The sequence below is a fragment of the Leuciscus leuciscus genome (assembly GCF_965113295.1).
Source record: "Leuciscus leuciscus genome assembly, chromosome: 2".
NCBI lineage: Eukaryota > Metazoa > Chordata > Actinopteri > Cypriniformes > Leuciscidae > Leuciscus > Leuciscus leuciscus.
In genome coordinates this window covers 47014097-47033974 of record NC_138726.1, presented here as the reverse complement: position 1 = coordinate 47033974, position 19878 = coordinate 47014097, and the positions used below count along the sequence as shown (strand labels likewise).

The 19878-nt window shown below is 36.0% G+C and overlaps 1 protein-coding gene across 1 annotated transcript in view; it reads left to right on the top strand.

The window, feature by feature from the left end:
• Positions 1–781: 781 nt before the first annotated feature.
• Positions 782–19878, top strand: part of ctxnd1 (cortexin domain containing 1) — a 35634-nt gene continuing 16537 nt past the window's right edge. Inside the window, exon 1 of the mRNA XM_082155232.1 lies at positions 782–976. The gene's annotated coding sequence lies outside the window, so the exon portion shown is untranslated. The remainder of the gene's footprint in view (positions 977–19878) is intronic.

Sequence of the window (19878 nt, the reverse complement as noted above, 5' to 3'; positions counted from 1 at the left end):
GTTACCAGTTCAACTCCCTAACCACTAGGCCATAAATGCTGTAGACAGACAGACAGACAGCTAGATAAATGCTGTAGACAGATAGATAGATAAATGCTGTAGATAGACAGACAGATAGATAAATGCTGTAGACAGACAGACAGACAGACAGACAGATGGATAAATGCTGTAGATAGACACACACACAGACAGACAGTCAGACAGACAGATGGATACTGTAGACATACAGACAGACAGGCAGACAGACAGATAGATAGACATACAGACATATACAGATGGATAAATACTGTAGACAGACAGATAGATAGATAGATAGATAGATAGATAGATAGATAGATAGATAGATAGATAGATAGATAGATAGATAGATAGATAGATAGATAGATAGATTGACTGATAAATGCAGTAGACAGACAGAGACAGTCAGTCAGACAGACATACATACAGATGGATAAATACTGTAGATAGATAGATAGATAGATAGATAGATAGATAGATAGATAGATAGATAGATAGATAGATAGATAGATAGATAGATAGATAGATAGATAGATAGATAGATAGATAGATAGATAGATGGACAGTTTGATAAATACTGTAGACAGACAGATGGACGGATGGATGGATGGATGGATAGATAGAGACTGACGGATAGACAGATAGAATGATGGATAGACAGACAGACAGACGTCAAGACAGTCAGATAGACTTGCTCAAACATTGGTCACAACCAGAAAATGTTGTCTGTGAGTGTATACAGTATGTGGAGTGGGAGTCCCTCACTTCCATTTCCAAATACTCGTGCTCTTACACACACTCTCTCTCTCTCTTTCTCTCTCAGTCTGTTTTAAGAAGCAATGCAGTACGGGTGAGCTCTGAGCTGCAGCAGGATCCACAGCCTCAGTGTCAGACGCTCTGCAGCATGCATCAAGGAACACTTCATCCACACTTTCTGCTCCACGGGATGTGAGTTCAGGTAGGAACGAAGCCAGAACAAAGAGTCTGGTCACAGTGTCTCTTGTCTTGTTCCAAGAGAACCAAATAATTGTTGCATGTTTCATTGAATGAGAGGTGGTTTGAGCACTTTTACCTGTTTAAAGCTGGATAGTGATGTTGAGGATTGACGACTTCATCTTGTTTTAATAACTGAGTTGTCTTTCATGGCCAAGGGAATGCAAAAAGTTTTTTGCAATCTTTAAGATGAGGATTAAAAAAGCATACTGTGATGCTTTTGCCTGTGAATCCTTCAGTCTTTCATGCAACCGCCATAAAATAAATAAAAAACTGTTCAGTCAGACCAGAGGCATTTGTAACCGTTTAAATTTCACAATTCATTATAATATCTTTCTGTTTGAGAAAATTAACTGTGACTTTATTACTCTGTGAGAAATTGAAAGTGATTTTTAGGTATAAATGTGATTTTATACCTATTTTTTCTTCTCCTGTCTAAAGGGTTGATGCCTTTGAATTTAAACTTCTGTACTGTTTATTTTATTTTTTGTTAATAGTTAATAAGAATATTTGCTAACTGTTGCTGATAGCTGCTGATGCCTGTGATTTTGAAGACAATTATAACACTAGTTTTGAAATAAAAATTGCATGACTGATTTGAAAGAATTAATCTTTAAAATATCTTGAACATTATTATATGTCTCTCATAGACTTCTTCTGCTTTAAACACATTATTCTGGCATTACAAATAAGTCAATCAGAGCGCATTACTTACTGTATTAATCTCTAAATTATGATCATCTTTCTCAGTCTAAATATTTTAATAGCACTGTAACGAAGGTGAAGCTACAGACGCGTGTCTCTAATCCCACTGATTCATATCAGTCAGTCCTGCATGATCAAGCAGAATCTGAATCACTGTAATCATTTATGACTGATTCTCTCAGGCGACTGTCAACATTTTCAAGGTGTGCTGTGTTAATGATCACATATAGCACAGAAATACATGACACACACATACACACACACACACACACACACACACACACACACACACACACACACACACACACACACACACACACACACACACACACACACACACACACACACACACACACACACACACACACACACACACACACACACACACACACACACACACACACACACACACACACACACACACACACACACACACACACACACAGAGAGAGAATATATATTTATAATAAATGAATACATCTTTTTGATGAATACATCAAATTACATATTACTACATTTTCTAAAAGAAACTATATGATCATCTTCAAAATTGTAGATAACTATATTATATAAGATACGCTATTAAAATCATCATGAAACTGTTAGTGTAGTATCATTGAGATACTATTATATATTTTTATGAATATTTTCAATTCGTTTTTATTTGTTTATTTCCCATTTTCATTACAATTTAAGTTAGTTTTAGTAATTGTTTTGTGTGTTCTTATAGGTTTTTTATGTTTATATAGTTTTTATAAATTTTTATTAATTAAGTTTTAGTTGTAGATTTAGTTATTTTTGTATGTCAAGTTAAACTAAATGAAAATGAGAAATATTGCCTTAGCAACTAGCTGAAATAAAATATGCTAATCTTTTTATATTTTATTTTATTTCAATTAACATTTATTGTATATAAAAAAAAAATTATGGTTTTCGTTTAAGTTAACTTTAATAACCTTGATTAGTTTAATAAACTTGTCATAAAATCAAAATGAACACATTATTTAAGAGAATTAAATGTTTGTACTTTGTCACACAGATATGAAAAATCTGTCATTAATTACTCACCCTAATGCCGTTTCAAACCTGTGAGACTTTCAATCACCTTCAGAACACAGATGAAGATCTTTTTGATGTAATCTGAGAGCTTTCTTCTTCTCTTCTCTTGAGCTTCAGTAAGAACCAATGAGGTTCATTCTCGTGTTACGCATCATGTTTGAGCTTCAGTAAGAACCAATGAGGTTCATTCTTGTGTTACGCAGCACGTTTGAGCTTCAGTAAGAACGATTGAGGTTCATTCTCGTGTTACTCAGCACATTTGAGCTTCAGCAAGAACCAATGAGGTTCATTCTCGTGTTACGCATCATGTTTGAGCTTCAGTAAGAACCAATGAGGTTCATTCTTGTGTTACGCAGCACGTTTGAGCTTCAGTAAGAACGATTGAGGTTCATTCTCGTGTTACTCAGCACATTTGAGCTTCAGCAAGAACCAATGAGGTTCATTCTCGTGTTACGCAACACGTTTGAGCTTCAGAAAGAACCAATGAGGTTCATTCTCGTGTTACGCATCATGTTTGAGCTTCAGTAAGAACCAATGAGGTTCATTCTCGTGTTACGCAACACGTTTGAGCTTCAGAAAGAACCAATGAGGTTCATTCTCGTGTTACGCATCATGTTTGAGCTTCAGTAAGAACCAATGAGGTTCATTCTCGTGTTACGCAACACGTTTGAGCTTCAGAAAGAACGATTGAGGTTCATTCTCGTGTTACGCATCATGTTTGAGCTTCAGTAAGAACCAATGAGGTTCATTCTCGTGTTACGCAACACGTTTGAGCTTCAGAAAGAACCAATGAGGTTAATTCTCGTGTTACGCAACATGTTTGAGCTTCAGAAAGAACCAATGAGGTTCATTCTCGTGTTACGCAGCACGTTTGAGCTTCAGCAAGAACGATTGAGGTTCATTTTCGTGTTACGCAACACGTTTAAAGGACAAGTTCGGTATGTTACACTTAAAGCCCTGTTTTCAGATCGTTTCTGATGAAATACAATGGTTAAGATTAAAATTTGGACAAATGCTGCTGGCCCGAGAATTTTTGGTTTCTGTGGTAGCACCCCCCCCCACCTCCACAATGGTTGCATAGGTGCACTGGAACAATCCTTCCTAAAACGCATTAAACTTTCGTTTACAAAGACGTGAAACTCACCGAGTGGTCAGGGGTGTTCACTGATATGCTCACACAAAAATCGCTGCAAAAGATGCTTTCCTACCACAGAAACCGAAAATTCTCGGGCCAGCAGCATTTGTCCAAATTTCAATCTTAACCATTGTATTTCATCAGAAACGATCTGAAAACAGGGCTTTAAGTGTAAAATACCGAACTTGTCCTTTAAGCTTCAGCAAGAGGTTTGGTCTTGCACATCAAGCAGGTTATGAGCTTCTGTTTATGTTTTCGCTGATACATTTTTATATGTGAATAAAAGCCTAAATTCAATCTGTTCATCATATAAAGTGATCGTGTCTCTTCAGAAAATTTGGACTAAACTACTCAATTTATATGGACTATAGTTTTACGATCTCTTTATTAACTTTTTTAAGGGTCAAAGGGGTAGTTGTGTAGCTATCTAATATGGAGAGTACAGAACGATTTCATCAAAAAGATCTCCATTTGATCTTCATTATTCCAAAGATAAACAAAAATCTTATGGGTTTGGGACAACATGAGAAGAGTAATTAATGACAGAATAAAAAATTTTGGGTTAACTATCCCTTTAAAAAAGTATTTTCCTCTTGATGTCGGCAGACGACACCTCCCCTCCGACAACCTGTCAAAAAGACACATTTCACAATCCAGTCAGAAAAAATATCCAGTACTTCATTATTCTGTATCAGAAAACAAATGATGGAAATCAAAATGCTCTTGAATTTGAATTGAATAGCAACATAATGAAGGAAAACATAAATAATCTAATGTCACAGTCTTTACAAGACTTAATGCCCAAAGAAAAAGCACACTTCGAAATTCGAAAGGCGGAATTCCACTAATAGCTGGTAATATGAAACATTTACTCTGTTATTGCATGAAATAACCACAACAAAGCACCATTTTCTTACAGTTTTCAGAGAGCCTATATTGACAAGAATGTTCTTCATAGAGAACGTGTGTTGGTGCCAGACTATTAAAGATGAAAGATTATACTGGCAAACACACTTCATCGATTTGTGCCTGGAATCATGACGAATATGATTTATTAAACCATAGCTTAATAATTTTTACCTTCACTATTTCCCCTCTAGATCAAAGTGTTGCCCCCTTCTTTTGAACTCACACTTTGATGGTTTTTGCTAATAATCTCATTGGAAATTTTAAATCAGCTCTAATGTTCTCCTTCCTCAAAATAAAACTGTTGGTCTTTTAAACCTGTGGAAGTAAAGACCCTTATAGTCAGCAGACTTTAGCAATGATGATAAAATGGAAATTGAGCTTTAAACTCTCCAGTTTAGACCTGAGGTTTATTGGGGTGAATGGAGGTCATACAGGAAATTAATTCACGGAATATTTTCTGCCCACCAAGATATGAACTATCCTGTCAGAGAGATCTGAAGAAAAAGGTAGGAGAGAGAGAGAGAGAGAGAGATAATGTATAAGAGACTGAATGGAAGAATAAGAGCAGTACCCTAGTGAAAAATAAATATATCAAAATGTATTTGAAATATATTTATTTTATGCTAACATAAACATAAACATCGACACATGTACATATTATGTACTTAATATAAATACCCTGCAATTGTACTTTTAGTATACCTACTAAATTGTATACTTAAAGTCTGCTAAATTGGAACAACTAATTTTCTTTTGTTATACTTTAGGTACACTTTAAATATCTTGAATTTCAAAGACTGATATTATACAGAGATCATACTATCTTTACTACTAGTGATATCAAAACACACTTGAGGCTTAATATTAAGAAATGTGTATTGTGCAATAAAGAAGTACTCCAAATAAAGTTTAATTATAATATTTTTATCAGTAAGCCTCAAGCATTATGTCAGTAAATATGTTAATGGTTTTGTAGTATACACTTAGTATGAAATAATGTATTTTAAATACATTTTGGTATAGTTTGTTTACCTTAAAGTCTATAATATCTAGAAAGAAATGTAAGGATTCTCATTCATCTCAATGGCAGTTACAAATTAAATTAAAAGTCCATGTCATGCTTTTAAGAGCCTCTAAAACAAAATGTGTCACCAGAAAACATCAGTAATATATTGAAATATTAGTGTCTTATGTTGCTTGCATTATCCCTTTTTTGTATAGCTTTTCTTTTTCTTGTCATTGCACTTATATTGTATTTTTTCATTTACACATGCATGCACACTCTTGAAACCATAAAATGTGTGCTTTCATCAAGTTGAATAGCATAACCAATTATTCCTTTGTTTTGACATTCCTGCAATGATTGGAAACGGAGGTAGGTCATTTAGATGACAATACAACCAATGCAGTTGATGAAGAATAAGGCAATACCGTTTTTTTAAACCCTATTATTGCAGCTAAAAAGGGTATTTTCTGTTTGGTGGATGCAGTAAAACCCACTGCAGCTTTAATAATGAATGAAATCGTTGGACTGCCAATGGGAGGATCTGTATCAGATTCCATCTGCTATTTAGAAATGATTAAACGCATTAACATTGGCATGTGATTTATCTGGAATAAACACTAGGTGGAAACAGATGTGACATTGATCAATGCTCTCCTGGAAACACGTCTATAAGTGTGTGTGTGTGTGTGTGTGTGTGTGTGTGTGTGTGTGTGTGTGTGTGTGTGTGTGTGTGCTTTATGGGGACAAAATGTCTCCACAGAGATATCCGAAATCTTTGTCCTTGTGGGGACATTTTTTTGGTCCCTATGGGGAAAACAGCTTAAAATCATAAAAGTGATATTTTTGAAAATGTAAAAATGCTGACATTTTTCTGTGATGGGTGGGTTTAGGGGTATGGTTAGTGTGGGGAGATAGAATATACAGCTTGTACATTATAAAATCATTATGTCTGGAGAGTCGCCGTAAAACATGAAAACACAACATGCTAAGTAGAAAAATAATGATAAAAATTACAAAAAAAGCACATAAAATTGACTCAAACTTAAAGTCTATAATTAAAATGAAGTGTGTGTGCTTTACTTGAAATGCAACTAGCCTCCTATTTTGCCACAACTAAACAATAACCTTGTAAAACCTGTGCAGACACAAACAAAAACACATTATGCAAAATAAGGTGTAAAATGGGAGATTGTGTCTGTGTTTGTGTACTTGCATAAAAATATTTCTGGCATAAAAGCCAATAATCTTTAGAGGGTAAAGACTCAATCTCTTTTTTGAGGGTTAGGAAAAATCATGTTGTCATGGTCAATATTAAAAATCTGTGCTGGCCCAGATGATTCTCTTGTGGATTGATTGTAGCAGCCAAACGTTGTAACAGCTCAGTCCTTTAAATCAGCCCTTATGCATTACAATGGTGACATTTCCTTTGAAAAATAAAGTTAGGTACATTACAAGCTACTATTAAAAGTAGATATCTACATTTCAGTATCGTTTTAAACATACACTACCTTTCAAATGTTTGGGATCAGTAATCAGAAATTAACACTTTTATTCAAAAAGGATGTATTTAATTGAGCAAAAGTAACAGTAAAGAGGTTTATAATGTTGCAAAGGATTTCTATTTGAAAATGCGGTTCTTTTGAACTCTGTTGTATCATGGTTTCTACAAAAACATTAAGCAGCAATATTTTCAACATTGATAATAATAAGAAATGTTTCTTAAGCAGCAAATCTTGTTGAGTTATGATGCTGAAAATTCAGCTTTGCATCACAGGAATAAATTACATTTTAAAATATATTCAAATTGAAAACTTTATTTTGTATATGAAAAAGTTATTTTAAATTGCAATAATAATAATTTACAATGTTAGTGTTTTACTGTATTTTTGATTTAATAAATGCAGCCTTGGTGAGCATAAGAGACTTATTTTAAATGTTTAAAAAAAAAATCTTACAGACCCAAAAGCTTTTAGCTAAATATTTCCTTAGACCTTAAATGACTTGAATCAGTGACTTACAAGTTTACAAATCAGTATACAAATCCCAACGTCCGCCTTGGAATTCACTTAGAAATGATGTTATATTAAACATCTACACCTGACACTAATATGAAGCCATTTGTTTGATTTGTAGGCTTTTCTGTGTCAGAAGAACAGTACAGTAGGCTCGCTTATCCTGATGAGAAGCAGGAAAGTGAGAAAAAGTGAACTCATGTGGGCTTATTGCCATTGGGATTGTGGAGGAATTGATTTAAGGCCTTTTGGCTGGATTCCTCACTCACTCTGCTAAAACACATCACATCAACTCAGTTGCCCCCATTTACTTGATTCAGAGAAGCATGTGAAATCAAATGATCCGAAGCTGTGAAGTGTTAGAAGACCAGTGTTCAAATTTTCAATACTCTGAGGTTTTGTGGAATGTGCATACGAAATTTCTATTATGATTGTGATGTTATTTCTGTATGTTGTGATGTTGATCTGCAAATTTTAAAAGACCCTTGATCTTGACATTGCTAGCGCCAAGCTCTACTGTTTAAGCTTTAGGAAAGCATACATTAATAATATAATTTTTTTTTAAATAAACAAGTATTTAACATACTGTTTATATTATTCATTTTGTGAAAAACAAATGTTTAAATCCTGTTGTTAAATACAGTTTTTAAAAAGCATATGTTCTCATGTTACATTTTTTTGTAATGTGTGAGATTTATTAATGTGCAAAGTTCACTGTTTTACCCAACTTTTTGTTGTTGATGTTTTTCATGGTGTGATTTTTGTTGAATTGTATTGAATTCAATTAGGATCAATTTGGCTCATAACATAACTATTGGACCCAGAACTGTAACATAAAAGTGCTAATAAAATGATCCTATTGTGCTCTACATTAAAAATAAATGAGTTTGGAACCACATGATGATGCAGTACTTTTAAAAGGCAAATATCCTGTGGAAAGAGGAGAGAATGTGAGGGAGAAACAAGTGGGAATAGAAAGAAGATTGAACATAATAAAGAGGAAAAGGGGAGGGTGAAGAGAAAAGTGTGGGGTATATTAAGAGGAGTGTTCCCTGGTGTTAAATGCAAACACACTAACAAACAGTCAGTACTTGAAGTGTAAAAAATAAAGCCAGTACTCACCCAAAAAAAAGGGGGGGGGGGGGGGGGTTACTTTAGATACTCCCTCAGTATAGTTTTGGTTTGAAAATTGGGGTGTTGAAGTGTGAACTGTTTAACAGGGTCTCAGGGCATATGCTTCCTCGTGAGGTCTATTTATTTGTTTGATTGTTTTTTGTCTTTTACAAAATGGCCCAAGCATGCAAATTGGTTGATGACATAACTGCAATAAAGTAGCCTACAGTTAAAGGGTTAGTTCACCCAAAAATGAAAATTCTGTCAGTAATTACTCACCCTCATGTTGTTCCAACCCCGTAAGACTTTCGTTCATCTTCGGAACACAAATTAAGATATTTTTGATGAAATCTGAGAGCTGTCTCACTCCTCCATAGGCTTCTATGGGATTGAAACTTGCCAGCCCAGAAACGTAAGTAAAGACATCGTTAAAATAGTCCAAGTGACTACAGTGGCTCAAACTTAAGTTTATCAAGCGACGAGAATACTTTTTGTGTGCAAAATAAATAAAAAAATAACGACTTTATTCAACTATTCATTTTCTTCTGTGTGGGCCTCTGATTGAATTCACGTAGTGTAACAGCGCTGCGTGTATTCATTGTATGAAATGGCAAAGGTAAATTATATAATTGAATTACCATTTTCATTTTGCACCGAACGTTGCACAAATGTAATCGAAATTTAAATTTAAATAGAGAAATGCATTGCCATTTTACATATTGCATTGTCATTTTGCACATTACATTTCAAATTGAATATTGCTACCCGTATGCTTCCATAGTTATGGTGATTCGCGCGCCACTCATGCAAAATTAAACAATTGGGATTCAGTCAGACTCATATTGTGCAGATAATTGATCCGTTCAGTTCGTACAGCTTATAAAAGCTCAGGACGCGCAATGAACATAATTAATTAATAGCTCAGAGTAGACATGTGAGAATTGTCGGTACGCAAGAAAAAGTTAGGTAATGCTACTGATTAAAACAGAGAAGTGGCAAGCAGTACCGGCCCACTTTGAGCACTGACTGTAATAGAGGAACTGCTTGTCATTGTGAAAGGTATCTAATCTCCATCAAACAGGACTTTAGCGTCCAGAGATTCTGAACAATCCACCCTAAAGAAAGTGTGAGTGCGTATTCATGCTGCAGGATTGGCCCGAACAGATGCGCTCTCTCTGGTCTTCATCTCTGACAGATGGCCATGATTACAGCTGGGAATTGGAAACCAGTTGCATTTGTTAAAAAGTAATGGAACAGAATGATTTCCATGACTTTCAGTTTGATTAACAGTTTTGAACGTCTGTATTTTGCTGCCAAAGCGCATGGAACACTGTATTTGTGTTCGGGTCATTTTAACCTGGAGAGGATTTTCTTTTCATTGCACTAAAACTTACTGACTTCACTCACACCCAAGGTATAAATACTTTCGGTAATTTTTTGTGAGTTTTTCCCTCCTTGTTACACTTGATGTTCCTTACCGGCCTACAAAAATTGCTTATAAATTACTCTGTATTATCACCAAATATTGGATTCAATCTTTTTGTCAACTTTTGTATTTCTTTTTTAATCTGATTGATCGCCTACTTTATCTGAGCTTATGCACCTAAATGTTTGACCAAAAAAAGCATTATTTGTGGGTAATTTTGGCAATATTGAATCAAATAATTTTTTTTTTTTTAAAGTTATCATCACACTAGTGTGCTTTAATGTTTAACCAGGAAGTTTGTTTTGAAATACTTTTATCTTGTTCAAAATTACACAGAGTCACTTAATTGAAAGAAAACAAGTTGACAAAAAGATTGAATCCAATATTTTGTGATAGTATAGCATAACAAACGATTTACAAGCAATTTTTAAAAGGCTGGTCATTTTTGACCGGAAACACAAAAGGTGTTAAATGGTTTTAAACACAGCACAATGTTTAAAATACTCTGTTTCCAGCAGAATTACTTAATCCACAACCAAAAAACAAAAGAAACTATGTTTGAGCATGCAGTCTGAATGAAAAAACTGTTAGCCACAAAACATTAAAAAGACTACAGTAATTATTCACAACATTACATTGCATTGTTTTCACTAGTCGCACACAACAGGAACCATAAAACATTATCTGTGTAGTCTGATTCGTGAACAAAAGACCCTTAGGAACTAATTATTTTTCTTGAATCAGTCAGAAAGACTCATGAATCACCCTCAAATTGGTGAGCTATCGATTTATATGGATTAAAAGTTTGTGACACAAGCTGCTTTTTCATATTGTTGGTTGTATTCAATTTGTATTATGCTTTTAATATTTGATGCATGCAGCGTTGCAGCTCAAACAATATATGTATTTTTTAAGGATTTAAAGATATTACGGGGGAAAAAGGTAAAAAAAAGACAATACATTAAAATGAATAATGGAATTAATTCATAAAAATTATAAATATTTATATTCATTATTATTATTTTTTACAGTAGTTTTGTTCAGGATACTTAGAAATAAATATTGGACAACATTTTCCTTAAAAAAAAAAAAAAAAAAAAAAGGGATAATGGAATTGTTATAAGGAATAGCCTAGTTTTTTAAATGGAGAAAATGGAAAAGTTTAATCCGAGTCAGAATAATGGTTAAATTCCTTCCAATTCCCATCCCTTGCCATGATGAATGATATTATTAGCTGATAGCTTCCATTTTTTCCATGCAACACAACCCAACACACAAAGTCTCATACACAAGAGTGTCTAAAGAGGTCCAAGAATGTATTTCCCCGCTAGTCACTCGTAAATTGAGTTGTTCTTCATGTCAGGCCTGAGTGGCACTATAGTCTCTCTCTCTCTCTCTCTCTCTCACACACACACACACACACACTCTCACACACTCTTTCACACACACACACACACACACACACACACACACACACACACACACACACACACACACACACACACACACACACACACACACACACACACACACACACACACACACACACACACACACACACACACACACGCTATCTCCCATCCCAGCTTCGACAGCTTAACACCCTCAATGGCTGAGTCGTTAATCACAGCATGCAATTATCAAAATACTGCAAATGTTACTCACTATCACAGATTAAATGATAACAGTCTTTAAAATAATTTAACCACCAAAACATATGGGTACAATACTACTCAACTAAGGCCAGAAACATTCTGGATGCAAGTACCTGGATGCTTGGCCAACACATTGCAAGTGTGCATTGAATATACTCACAGCATGTGAGCATCTCTTGCATTGCTGTGGTGATAATGTCTGTGACATTTTTTTTTTTTTTCAGTCAGCTGTAATATGTTGACAGTTCAACAGAACAGTCATGTTACAGAACTTTAACTTACTTGTTTAGTAAGATTCTCTTCAGACTGTTGCTCTGCTATGACAGTAGTTGGCCTGAAAGAGAAAACTGACTGAAGATGAACAGTTTATGCTAGTACCTGCTTTGGTTTGCATTATGAATTGCAGTATGACATATTTCATAGTAGTGCTTGCATTCGCATACTTGCCTTAAAGGGATAGTTCACCCAAAAATGAAAATTCTGTCATTAATTCTGTCAATAGTTTTCTGTCATTAAAACTAATTCTGTCCCTCCATTGACAGCTACACAACTGATACGTTGATGCTTCAAAAAGTTCATTAAGAGATCGTAAAACTAGTCCCTATGGATTGAGTTGTTTAGTCCAAATTTTCTGAAAAGACTTGATCACTTTATATGATGAAAAGATTAAATTTAGGCTTTTATTCACATATAAACATTGAACTCAACTGAACCTGCTAGATGCGTGAGAACAAACCTCTTACTGAAGCTCAATCGTGCTGCGTAACACACAAGAATTAACCTCATTGGTTCTTACTGAAGCTCAAACGTGCTGCGTAACACGAGAATGAACCTCATTGGTTCTTGCTGAAGCTCAAACGTGCTGCGTAACACACGAGAATGAACCTCATTGGTTCTTGCTGAAGCTCAAACGTGCTGCGTAACACGAGAATGAACCTCATTGGTTCTTGCTGAAGCTCAAACGTGCTGCGTAACACACGAGAATGAACCTCATTGGTTCTTGCTGAAGCTCAAACGTGCTGCGTAACACGAGAATGAACCTCATTGGTTCTTGCTGAAGCTCAAACGTCCTGCGTAACACAAGAATGAACCTCATTGGTTCTTGCTGAAGCTCAAACGTGCTGCGTAACACGAGAATGAACCTCATTGGTTCTTGCTGAAGCTCAAACGTGCTGCGTAACACGAGAATGAACCTCATTGGTTCTTGCTGAAGCTCAAACGTGCTGCGTAACACGAGAATGAACCTCATTGGTTCTTGCTGAAGCTCAAACGTGCTGCGTAACACGAGAATGAACCTCATTGGTTCTTGCTGAAGCTCAAACGTGATGCGTAACACACAAGAATGAACCTCATTGGTTCTTGCGCGTCAAGTGAACATGCTTGAGCTTCCATTTACCTCAACTGATGTGTGAGTTGATGAATGCTTATATGTGAATAAAGCCTAAATTCAATCTGTTCATCATATAAAACGATTGTCCATCCATCTTCTTCCGCTTATCCGGGGCCGGGTCGCGGGGCAGCAGTCTAAGCAGGGATGCCCAGACTTCCCTCTCCCTAGACACTTCCTCCAGCTCTTCCGGGGGGACACCGAGGCGTTCCCAGGCCAGCCGGGAGACATAGTCCCTCCAGTGTGTCCTAGGTCTTCCCCGGGGTCTCCTCCCGGTGGGACATGCCCGGAACACCTTCCCGGGAAGGCGTCCAGGAGGCATCCGGAAAAGATGCCCGAGCCACCTCAACTGGCCCCTCTCGATGTGGAGGAGCAGCGGCTCTACTCTGAGCTCCTCCCGAGTGACTGAGCTTCTCACCCTATCTCTAAGGGATCGCCCAGCCACCCTGCGGAGAAAGCTCATTTCGGCCGCCTGTATCCGGGATCTTGTCCTTCATAACCCACAGCTCATGACCATAGGTGAGAGTAGGAACGTAGATTGACCGGTAAATCGAGAGCTTCGCCTTACGGCTCAGCTCCTTCTTCACCACGACAGACCGGTACAGCGACCGCATTACTGCAGAAGCTGCACCGCTCCGTCTGTCAATCTCCCATTCCATCCTTCCCTCACTCGTGAACAAGACCCCAAGATACTTGAACTCCTCCACTTGAGGCAGGAAAAAAAGCGATTGTGTCTCTTCAAAATGAATTTGGATTAGTTTTATGATCATTTTATGAACTTTTAGAAGAGTCAAAGTGGTAGTTGTGTAGCTGTCAATGGTGGGACAGAAAGCTCTCATTTTTAATCAAAAAGATCTTCATTTGTGTTCTGAAGATGAACGAAAGTCTTACGAAAAAAAAAAAAATTTAATTGGGTAAATATCCCTTTAAAGTTTCAGACCACAGTTACCACAGTTTTACTTTTTTAATTAGAACTGGAGTAACTATGGTATTTTGGCCAAAATCTAGACTGCCATGGTAGATTTCTCTAAAGGATTGTGATGCATTAGTGTTTGTATTAACTAATAACTCTCACACCTGAATGTTGCAAGTCAATTCAAATCTTTAGCATTGTTGTTTCATAATTATGCTCAAATATATGCAGTGTTTGATAGGGCTAATCAAGTTGTGATTCAAAACGGCAATCATCACTAACATTGCTCATAGTTAAGCTGTTAATTTGTTCAAACTTCTAAGAATAACTCTTTAGAAGTAATTTGTGCTACTGAAATGAACAGCTTTAAATAAAGCTATTTTAACTATTAACTTTAACTACCCCATTAAATAGTTTGCTGAATGCAATTGTCTTTATTTCTTAGTGAAACATGAAGATGGGATGAGTGTAAAAACATACAGAGTGTAAGCTCACAATGTACTGTTAATATGAAGGGATTTTTTTTAGGGTTAAAGGAAATGTCTGTAAACTTAACGGATAATGTTCTTGCAGAAAATGAAAATCAGTGGATTTTATCCCTAATGATTTATTTTGTAACTACAACCTGATGCAGGAATTAAGTCTTTTTGTCTTACATTTCGTAATGAACTTAGGCAAGCTCAGTTCTTTTCTGTGAATTGGAATGTGTGCAAAGGATTGTGGGTAATTGAAGGACGTGAAGGATATGCTTGAGGCATCCTTCATAATTAAGTGAATGAAGGACACAAAGCTAAGGCTTTGAGACGGCCTTCGAATTGAGACGGCCTTCGGCGGCGCTTGATGACATGGCAGCTGAGATATGCAGCTTTCCATTTGTGAAGCACACTTTAATAGAGTGCTGAAGTGATGATATATATTTTTAGGTCAACCCGGAAAATAGCTTCAACCTGGTTCCCTTAAACAAAACCAATAGGATTTTTCCATTGACTTTTGGATTACTTTCATTTGGAGCACTACATTTATGAATTTTGAAGCCTATAAATACAATCACCAGAAGTAAAAAGCTAAAGTTAGGCTATAAATGATCTTCACAATGGTTGCATGACTTTAACGTTACCAGCATTAAGCTTTGACAACTTTTCAATCTTTATTTGAAATCTACAAGTTGGAAAGTTTGAGTTTGAATAGTTTGCAAGAGTGTGATTATAAATATATTGAAGCAGTAAAAGCGGACAAGTGAGTAGACGAGTTTACCTATTTGCCGTGATGATGTTTAAAGGGATATTTCACCCAAAAATTAGCATTCTGACATCATTTACAATACAATACAAATTTTATTTCAATAGCATATTTAAAACAACTGTCATTGACCAAAGTGCTTACCAGCATAGATAATACAACAAAAGCAATTACATACAGTCACAAAAACTAACTAACTAAAAAAAAATCATGTTCACTCAATCAGTTCTAAAAGCCACATTAAAAAGATATGACTTCAAACTAGACTTAAAAGCATCCACAGATGGGGAAGATTTAATGTGCATTGGTAGAGGGTTCCATAAGCATGGAGCTGCCACAGAGAAAGCCCTATCACCCTTTGATTTTAATCTAGTTTTAGTAACATGAAGAATCATCTGACTAAAAGATCTCATATTTCTTGTGTTTTGATAAGGTATCACAAGGTCAAGTCAAGTCAAGTCAAGTTTATTTGTATAGCGCTTTTCACAATACAGATTGTATCAAAGCAGCTTCACAGTATTAAATTTAAATAATACAACAAAGTTTGTTTCAAGAGGAATTTATTGATTGATAAAATTGAATTAAATATCCCCAAAATATCCCCAACTGAGCAGGCCAAAGGCAACAGTGGCAAGGAACCGAAAAACTCCACCAAGTGACCTAATGGTGTCCTAAAACTCCATCAGGTGACCTAATGGAGAAAAAAAAACCTTGGGAGAACCCAGGCTCAGTCGGGAGCCAGTTCTCCTCTGGCATTTATGATCTAGAGGCCGGATTGTAGTTTGAACTGTGGGATTATATGAATGCCTGGCTGAAGAGATGCGACTTTAATCTAGTTTTAAACTGGGAGAGCGAGTCTGAGCAACGAACAGTATCAGGAAGACTATTCCAGAGTTTTGGAGCCAAATGTGAAAATGCTCTCCCTCCTTTGGTGGTTCTGAATATCCTAGGTATGACCAAGGTCATAACAATAAATGTTGGGGCAATACCATGCAATGCTTTAAAACCCATCAACAAAACCATAAACTCAATTCTGAATTTTACAGGCAGCCAGTGTAAAGAAACCAAAACTGGGGTAATTCTCTCTCTCTTCTTTGTACAAGTCAAAAGTCTGGCTTCAGCATTTTTACACTAATTGTAGATGAGATAATTGTCCCTGTGAGATACATATATATAAAGAATTACAGTAATCAATGCGTGATGCAAGAATAACAGTCTCCAGGTCCTTAAATGAGAGAATTGGTTTCAGCTTAGAAATAGTTCTGAGTTGATAGAAACTAGCCTTAACAACACTAGTGACCTGTTTATCTAAAACCAAAGCCGAATCCATGATAACACCCAAATTCTTGACATGATCTGAAACACTTATCGACATAGAGTCCAACCTACTTATTATTTCCTTAGAGGCAGAAGAGGGTCCAAAGACAACACACTCAGTCTTATTGGTATTAAGATGAAGAAAATTGCTTGCCTACCAGGCTTTAATCTCACCTAAGTACTGTACAACTGCATCAAAAGATTGAGAGCCTTTCAGATCTATTGGAATATATAACCGAGTGTCGTCTGCATATAAATTATACATAATATTTACGAAAAAATTAAGCCTATAAAGGGCACATGTACAAAGAAAATAAAAAAGGCTCAAGTATGGAACCCTGTGGCACACCACAATGTAAATTAGCTGACATAGAATGCAAATTTCCAATGCAAACCAAAAATAATCTGTCCTTCAAGTGTGATATAAACCAGGTGGTACCCTTAATGCCAATATCTTCCAAACGGCATAATAAAATACCATAATCAATGGTATCAAAGGCGGCCGTGAGATCGAGTAGAATAAGGATAACTACCTTTCCAGAATCAACTGCTAATAAAATATCATTAAAAAATCTTAAGGAGGATAGATTCTGGAACAAGTTGTGATAAAACAATCTTTTCTAAAATGTTCGATAAAAAAGGTAATTTCGATATAGGTCGGTAGTTACTTAAGACTGTACGATCTAAATTAGGTTTCTTATAAAGTTGCTGTAATACATGTTTAAAACAGGCAGGAACATTTTCATTGATCAAGCTACTATTAAAAAGAGATTGAATAGTGGTAAAAGATCTCAAACAAATTTAACAACAGCCGAGGAAAGATATAACAAACAGCAAAAATTCACTAACCAATGGCTTAGAAGGACAAAATACATGTATATTAAAACCACAAAGATTAAGAAAAGGTAAGAAAAGGTAGGAACAGGTAGGAACTGTAACAGACAAAAACATAATAAATTCCTTATTGTACCTTGGAGACCTATAAATAAGTGCACATAGTAACGAAGAGGCAGAGTCAACCCTAAATAATTGCATTTCAAAGCTGGTATAAGTCCCAGATGGCAGCTGACAACATTGACAAAATGACAAAATGATTTTTGTACACTGTTGCAACACCTCCACCTCGCCCAAATTCTAGGAGAGTTAAAAAACGAAATAATTAAAGGGAGAAAGTTCCGATAAAGGACTTAGGTCCAAATCCTCAAGCCACGTTTCAATCACAAAAAGGAAGACCAAAATTTCTGATGAACAATAATCATTTAAAATGAAAGATTTATTCACCAACGAGTCCGACCTTGCATCTCTTGACAGAGATGGAGTTAACAACTTGTGAGAATTTTTAAAGCACTTATCTCGTTTCAGCGATCGGATATTAAACTCACCCTCAAGTTGTTCCAAACCTGTATGAATTTCTTTCTTCTGCTGAACACAAAAGAAGATATTATGAAGAATGTGGGTAACCAAACAGTTGATGGGACACATTGACTTCCATTGTATATTTTTTTTATTCTTAAACATTCCCACATTTTTTTAAATATCTTATTTTGTGTTCAGCAGAAGAAAGAAACTCATACAGGTTTGGAACAACTTGAGGGTGAGTTTAATCTTCGATCGCTGAAACGGGATAAGTGCTTTAAAAAATGTCACAATTTTGAAAGCTAATTTATCAGCTTTTCATCTCCTTTCAAACGTGACCATTCCAGAAATGGACAGAATAGAGAAATGGAGAAGTCGTTAGCTGGTTTGGTCTGTGTTTGCGCTTTATTCCCCAAACAAAGTGGTTTCGAAATGATTTAGGGATTCTTTTTTAAAGCCGCAGCCCATGTCCACACCGGGGTTAATTCAGAGATGAAAGGTTTCCTTCTCCGTGTGTCCTGGTTGGAGGGGACAGCTGTAATTCTCCATTAAATTGCTAATGTCGTTGCCATGGTTACTGTTGCCAGCGTCCTTGAGTGAACACTAATTACTGTTCTCGAACAGCATGTCCGCTTAAAGACCAGACCTCACAGAAGACCTGAAAGGGCTCGGGGGCTTGATGAATGCAGGGATGATCCACAAACATGCTGACAGAGGTGGAATGTGGTACGGTTCTTCCAGACAAGGCCTCTCAGATTGGAAATTTGTTTCATTATTAAAGTAGATTTCTTTTCAATAGCGCCAAGGGTCATATAAATGAGACAGGATATTGACTGAAAGTATATCAGGTTGTTCAGTACTGCTTTACATTATTTACTCGCAAAAGTGATGCCAAAACATTGAGTAACAAAAATACAGAGTGAGACATGTCAAGATGAGGAAGAGCTTACAAACAAACAATGTTACAACTCACATTAATATAGGAAACAACTGATGTGTGAATTCCTGTGTAAATATGAGCTTTGAACATGGATCATCCAATCAGAATTTAGAATTGGAAGTATCCATTTAAAGGTACAATAAGTACCCAAAAGTTCCCAAAGATTTTTAATTTCAGAGAAATTCCAATTTTAAATAATGGCTCGTCCCTGGTCATTGTCGCCTGTCAATGACGTAATATCCGCATTATCCATGGTTTCCTCTTGTACTGCCATAGTAACCATGGCGACAAATGTGGACAACTGCGTTACGTCTAGCGGCACGCTCACGCTGTTGTTGTTTCATTCAAACATTAAGGAGAACTAAAATGAGGATCAATATCAGCATGGCGTTTTCGAAATTCAGAGAGCTCCATGTCCATGACTAACTTCGACTTGACAGAGACACTGCCTTTGCATGTAAATTTATTAGACAGGCGAGCAAATGTACATAAAACAAATCAATGTTATATAGCTCAACAACATGATGAAATGTTAGAATATGATCTATTCTAAGTATGTTATTCTAATGTTGATTTAGCTTACTGCTAGCCTCATACAGACAAACTAACACATTATAACATTATAACTTTCAACACACTCAAATGCAGTTTAGTGTGATAGTGTAACGTTAGACCAAGTGAAACAGCGCTGCGTT